The sequence below is a fragment of the Asparagus officinalis genome, chromosome 7 (assembly GCF_001876935.1).
Source record: "Asparagus officinalis chromosome 7, Aspof.V1, whole genome shotgun sequence".
NCBI classification, from domain to species: domain Eukaryota; kingdom Viridiplantae; phylum Streptophyta; class Magnoliopsida; order Asparagales; family Asparagaceae; genus Asparagus; species Asparagus officinalis.
In genome coordinates this window covers 7,724,305-7,730,975 of record NC_033800.1, presented here as the reverse complement: position 1 = coordinate 7,730,975, position 6,671 = coordinate 7,724,305, and positions in this window count along the sequence as shown.

The window sequence follows — 6,671 nt, the reverse complement described above, 5'->3', positions numbered from 1 at the left end:
TGCATTGGCGTTCTTATTCTTGTTTTCATATCTTATATCGCCTTTGTGTATTGCTCATCATATTACCCTTTCACTTGTGTAGATTGTTTATTTTACCCTTGTGTTAGTTCATATATCCTTGCTCATATTTTTGTAACATCTCATTGATAGGATATATTCATTTGTTCATATTGCTTATCCTAGCTTACGTATCTTGTTGTATTTTATACTTGCTAGGATAACTTATTAATTAGTTTTAATTGGCATTTAATCGGATTAGATTAGCATAAGACCCTAATCACCCCCCCTCTAGGGTCTAACAATTGGTATCAGAGCTTGGTGCTCTTTGATTTAAGGTCTAAGATCGCCGCCACGGTGGATGGCATTGAGAAGGTGAAGGACGTCTGGGAGAAGTTGAGGAGGACATATGATGGAGTGGGGAATAACCTGAGGGTATTCCAGATTAAAGGAGAGATCGATGCCACAGTCCAGGGAGAGAGGACTGTACAGGAATATGCTACAGAGCTGGAACGTCTGTGGCTGGATTATGATCATTTTTCTCCCCGGGCTAGCTGTAAGGACCCGGGATGTAAAGAGCGGGAGGCCTTTCTACAGGAGAGGACTATGGTGTTTCTCAAGGGATTTACATCAGAGTTCGTTCAGCGAATCGCATTGCTGCTAGCTCAGCCGAAGATTCCCATGCTTGAGGAGGCTGTCTCTGCTATGATCCAGGAGGAGACTCGCATTTGGCTGCAGGCGGGGACAGGTGGACTTCCGGTGGTAAAGTCAGCACTGGCAGCCTCTAGCAACACTGGATCTAGGAGAGAGACTAGACAATGCTACAACTGTGGTGCGGTGGGACATCTAAGGCACGCTTGCACCAAACCATCCAAGGAAGGAGATTCGGGTGGACGTGGACAGTTAGGAGGTCGTGGTCGTGGCCGTGGGGGTCGACGAGGTGGAAGAGGAGCAGGGAATCGGGCGAATTTGACGGTAGCAGAAGAAGAAGAAGCTGAGGTGGTCTTTACTGAGGAGGACCATGCTCTCCTGGCGATACTAAGGAAGAAGCAGCAAGTAGCAGGAGATGGAGACTTGAGGAGTGGGACTGAGGAAGCATCCACCTCGTTCTTCGTCAGAGGCAATACTGCTACCTATGCTCATCCGACCAAAGGTACTGATGACATACATGCTCTTGCTTCTATGTCTCCCAACAGATCATCAGAATGGATAGTCGACTCCGGTGCGTCTCGGCATGTGACAGGTAATGCTAGTGAGTTCTCATCATATACTCACTTAGCATCACCTGATAGTATTCAAACAGCTGATGGTACATTTCAGCCGGTGGTTGGTAAGGGTACAGTCGATTGTACTGGTTCTGTAACTTTGTCCAATATTTTGCATGCTCCTTCATTTCCAATCAATCTTTTGTCCATTAGTTCTATCATCCTCCAACTAAAATGCATTGTTTCTTTTGATATTCCCAAGGTGATTTTTCAGGAGAAGGGGACAGGACGGAGACTTGGGACTGGCACATGGCGTAGTGGACTGTGGTATCTGGATCGTGAAGGGCTGGATTCAGCATTGGTGTTAGTCATAGAGGAAGCAGAAGTAGAATCTAATATGAGTACTGAGAATGAATTAATGCTTCATCACCAGCGTTTGGGACACTCATCATTTAGTGTTTTAAGTAGATTGTATCCTTCTTTATTTGAGAAAGCAAATAAACAGAAACTTGTGTGTGATGCATGTGAGTTTGGAAAGCTTACTAGAAGCTCTTATGTTAGTTCAAGTCAAAGAAGTTCTCGTGTATTTGACTTGGTACATTCAGATGTTTGAGGGCCTTGTTCCACAAGTTCTATGAATGGATACAAGTATTTTGTTACATTTATTGATTGTTTCTCTCGTGTGACTTGGTTATACTTGATGAAGAATAAGAGTGAAGTGTTTGGGTGCTTCCAAAACTTTCATAGGAATGTTCAGACTCAATACGGAGCAGTGGTGAAGATATTGAGGTCGGATAATGGGACAGAGTATACCAACAGAGCGTTTGAAGAATATTTGTCAGCTCAGGGAATACATCACCAGACGACTTGTCTATATACACGAGCTCAGAATGGGGTAGCAGAAAGGAAGAACAGACATCTTTTAGAGGTTGCTAGAAGCATGATGATCTCTATGAATGTCCCAGAAACATTGTGGGGGCAAGCAGTGTTAACCGCAGCAGCGCTGATCAACAGAACGCCCTCGAGAGTGCTGGATTGGAAGTCTCCGTGTGAGACATTAAAAGGAGATAATGGTGGGATTCTTCCACTTAAAGTGTTTGGCTGTGTGTGCTTTGTGAAGGACAACAGGCCATCTGTCGGAAAACTTGCCCCTAGAGCTGTGAAGTGCATCTTTGTAGGATATTCTGCTACTCAGAAGGGATATGTTTGCTGGAGTCCGGTGGAGAAAAGGTTGTTTGTGAGTATGGATGTGCACTTCCGAGAACTCGAGCCATATTACACTCGGAAGGTAACTTCATCTGTTGGTAACTCGCCTAATACTGGAAGTATGAGGCGAGAGGAGGAGAATGGTGAGAGAATGGAGAAATCAATGTCTGAGAATGGTAAGAGATCAGAAAAATCAATATCTGTAATGATTCCTTGGGAAGGAGACTTGGTTGAGGAGGAGCAAGAGAATGAAGAAGAAGAGGAGAATGAGACAAGAGGGGTCAGACCAACGGCTCAGGGGGAACTACTTACCTATAGTAGGAAGGGGAAACAAATTGCGAGAACAGTACCTACAGTGCCACTAGTGCCAAGTCCCTTGCCAACGCCTGCCCCGACTCCTGAGACACCTACATCACCACCAGATTCCTCTCAAGATGATTCCATTCCTCTTCCTACTCATCCCACACCAATAACCGTACGGAGGACTACTCGCAGTACTGCGGGAAATCCTCCCGATAGATATGGTTGGGATCTTGCTCAGTTTGTATCATATTCTAACATCCACCCCGCACATGGAGCATTCATTGCATCTCTGGACTCTGTTACTATACCTAACAATTGGCAGGTTGCAAAGAAGGACCAGAAATGGAAAGCTGCTATGCACGAAGAGCTAAGGGCCCTTGAGAAGAACCGCACTTGGGAGCTAGTAAAACTACCAAAAGGGAAGAGAGCAGTTGGTTGCAAGTGGATCTTTACTGTGAAGCAGAATCCAGATGGACAGGTTGAACGCTACAAAGCACGTTTGGTGGCAAAAGGATATAGTCAGACATATGGCATCGACTACGATGAGACTTTTGCACCGGTGGCAAAGATGAGCACTGTTCGGACCTTAATCTCACTGGCAGTAAATGGTGGATGGAAGCTACACCAACTAGATGTGAAGAACGCATTCCTTCATAGAGATCTAGTGGAGGAAGTATACATGGAGATACCACCAGGATTCGGTACAGATCAAACAGTGGGAAAGGTCTGCAGATTGAAGAAGTCTCTCTATGGGCTAAAGCAGTCTCCTCGTGCTTGGTTTGACAGATTCAGGAGGGCTATGATTGGTATGGGGTACCAGCAGATCAGCGCCGACCATATTACTATGCTTGCGGTATATGTGGATGATATGATTATTACAGGGGATGATGAGAAGGAGATTGCCCAACTCAAAGTGAGACTGGGTAAGGAATTTGAGGTGAAAGATCTTGGCTTGCTTAGATACTTTCTTGGAATAGAGATAGCTCGAGGAGCGGAGGGGATCGTCCTATCCCAGAGAAAGTATGCACTGGATCTTCTCAAAGAAACAGGAATGTTAGGATGCAAACCTACAACTACACCGATCGACCAGAAGTTTAAGCTGGGTGCTGAAGCTGGAAAACCAGTTGATCGCGATAGATACCAAAGGCTGGTGGGCAGGTTGATCTATCTGTGTCACACACGCCCCGATATCTCTTTTGCAGTGAGCGTGGTGAGTCGCTACATGCATGATCCAAGGAAGGGTCATATGGACGCAGTGTACCAGATTCTAAGGTATTTGAAGAATGCCCCCGGAAAAAGGCTAATCTTCAGGAAGAATGAACACATGAGCATTGAGGGCTATTGTGACTCTGATTGGGCTAGCTGTGCTGATGACATGAGGTCCACCTCAGGATACTGCATCTTTATAGGAGACAACTTAGTCTCGTGGAAGAGAAAGAAGCAGTCGGTGGTGGCGAGATCGACAGCTGAGGCAGAGTATAGAGCTATGGCCTTAGGAGTTGCTGAGTTGCTATGGTTGAAGAGTATGCTGGTGGAGCTGAAACTGGATCAAGGAGCTAAGATAAAGTTGTGGTGTGACAACAAGTCTGCCATCAGTATTGCCAACAACCCAGTGCAGCATGATAGAACCAAACACATCGAGATCGATAGGTTCTTCATCAAAGAGAAGTTGGATAGTGGACTACTGAAGCTAAGTCATGTTTCGACTAAGGACCAGGCAGCAGATTGTCTGACTAAAGGACTTAGCTCAGTAGATATGATTAGAGGATGTGACAAGATGGACTTAGTAGATATCTTTCGCCCATCTTGAGGATGAGTGTTGACATATTATTATTAGTTAGGACTTATTTGTAATTTGTGTAAGGGGCCTATATAAAGCCCAAGAGATCTCATAATGAATTAGGGTTTCTATTTCAATTAAGTCTCATCTCTTCACGCATGTTCAATTGTGGCCCCCACCTTCATCCTTTCACGCAGCTTGTTCACGCTGTCCCTTCACTTCTTGCTCACGTGAAGTGGCCCCCACATACACTCAATCCGCGTTCAAAGTGTAATTCAAGAGGGTATGATAAGTTCTACATTTAGAATGAACCACACCACTCACTAGATAATTAATGATTAATAATTAATGATTAATCAGTTGAGGGTCCTTGTTTTTTGGGGTTTTCCCCCATGGAAACCACCTTTTAAAATAGGTGAAATTGGTGGACGTAAACCACCTTAATTATAAGCAAATTTCTTTTGCAATCAACCCAAATTACCCATGTTAATAACCCCACCACTTAACTAGAATTTAATCTCTAATTAATTAGTTTATAGCAGTTAGCTTCCCCTATTTCCTTTTTCCATATTCGGAGAGTCTCCTCTCCTTCTCTCTCGATTAAGCTTAAGGGCATGTTTGGATTTCACGGGGGGTCGAGAAAAAAATATGGAAGAGAAGAGAAGGGAATGTTAAGAGAATTATCTTTCTTTTTAGGTTCCTCCCTGAAATTTTTTTTTTTCAGGTGAGGGGTGTGTTGATGAAATTAGGGGAAGGAGGAGGGACACTCTAGATAAATCTTGGGGGAGATTTATGCCCTTTCATTTGTTTGTAATGAGTGGGTTGTTTGATTGAGAACTGGTAATGGGGTTTGGTGGGAAAAAGATGCAAGACACGTGTAATTAATAGGGGCAATTTGGATTAGTTTAGATATTAATTGAGCAGAAATTGACTAAAAGTGGTTGAATGCAAAAGAAATCCACTTGGGGCTGTTTGGTTCATTTCCATAAAATTATGGAAATGAATTCCCTGATAAGAAACCAAATTTAATTTTTTTAAGGATATCTAAGGAATCCAAATCTTGTGTTTGATATGGAATGATAAAGTAAAGAATAGGAAAGCATATCCAAAACTTAAGCTTGTTTCATTTTCAAATAATAAGAAGAGTTGTGAGAGGAAATGATGAGTTGTCAGCGGGTTGTCAGCTTTCTAGCCCATTTCCTAGCCAAAAGATAGGAAATGAGCTGTCCAAAAAAAGTCACTGTTTGGAGGTTTTTTAAGAAACATTTTCATGAAAAAAAATTGAAACAAACCCAACTTTTGAAATCCTAAAATGACAAAAAACATACTTTTTGCTTTAAATCCTAAAAAAACACATTGTTTCTAATAATTTAGAGTGAACCAAACATCGTCCTAACATGGTTTACAATAAAAAAACATCAAAGATGTTTTCCGCCAATTTTATCTGCTTTACAGGTGATTTAGAGGGGAAAAAAACTTTTAGTGTTTTTTTAGGAAAAATTCTTTAAGGACCCAAAATATGAGACCAATAAAGAGGACAAGTGAGGTGTCCCCCTCCTATTAGATAATGAGTTGGCCATTATTAATGATGGCCAACTCATTATCCGATAGGAGGGAGACATCTCACTTGTCCCATTTATTGGTCCCATATTTTGGGTCCCTGTAGCAAAGCTCTTTTTTTAGTAACCGCAAGAAGACGTCCGACAACTATTTATTTAGGCCATTTAAAGCCCATTAAGTTTCCAGTAAAGGGCCGATACAAATTGTCGCTATCTGTCCAGGCCCAGTTCGGATTTTTAAATACAAGAAGTTTTGGTTCCGGTTTGGGTTTTAAGCAGTATTTTTTTTTCTTCCGTTCTTTTCTTCTTCTTCTTCTTCTTCGAGAGAGAGAGAGAGAGAAATCTTTGCAATGATTTGATGGAGCAAGCAATTGAAGAGGCCTCAAGGTACAAATCAAAGACCTAACCCCAACTTTTGGCTTCTTAAAGATTAAATCTTTAGCCCTAATTCAAACCCTGGTCACTTTCAATGACTCTAGGGCTGGGAGTAGAGACGTGACTTGGACTGGGATTTCAAATGTTAAGCTAGAAGAGAATCGAGATGAGAGGTTTGTGCAAATTTGAAAATTTTCTAACCTAATTGAAATTACTAAGCTCATTCTATTTCCGTGCAATTACTTG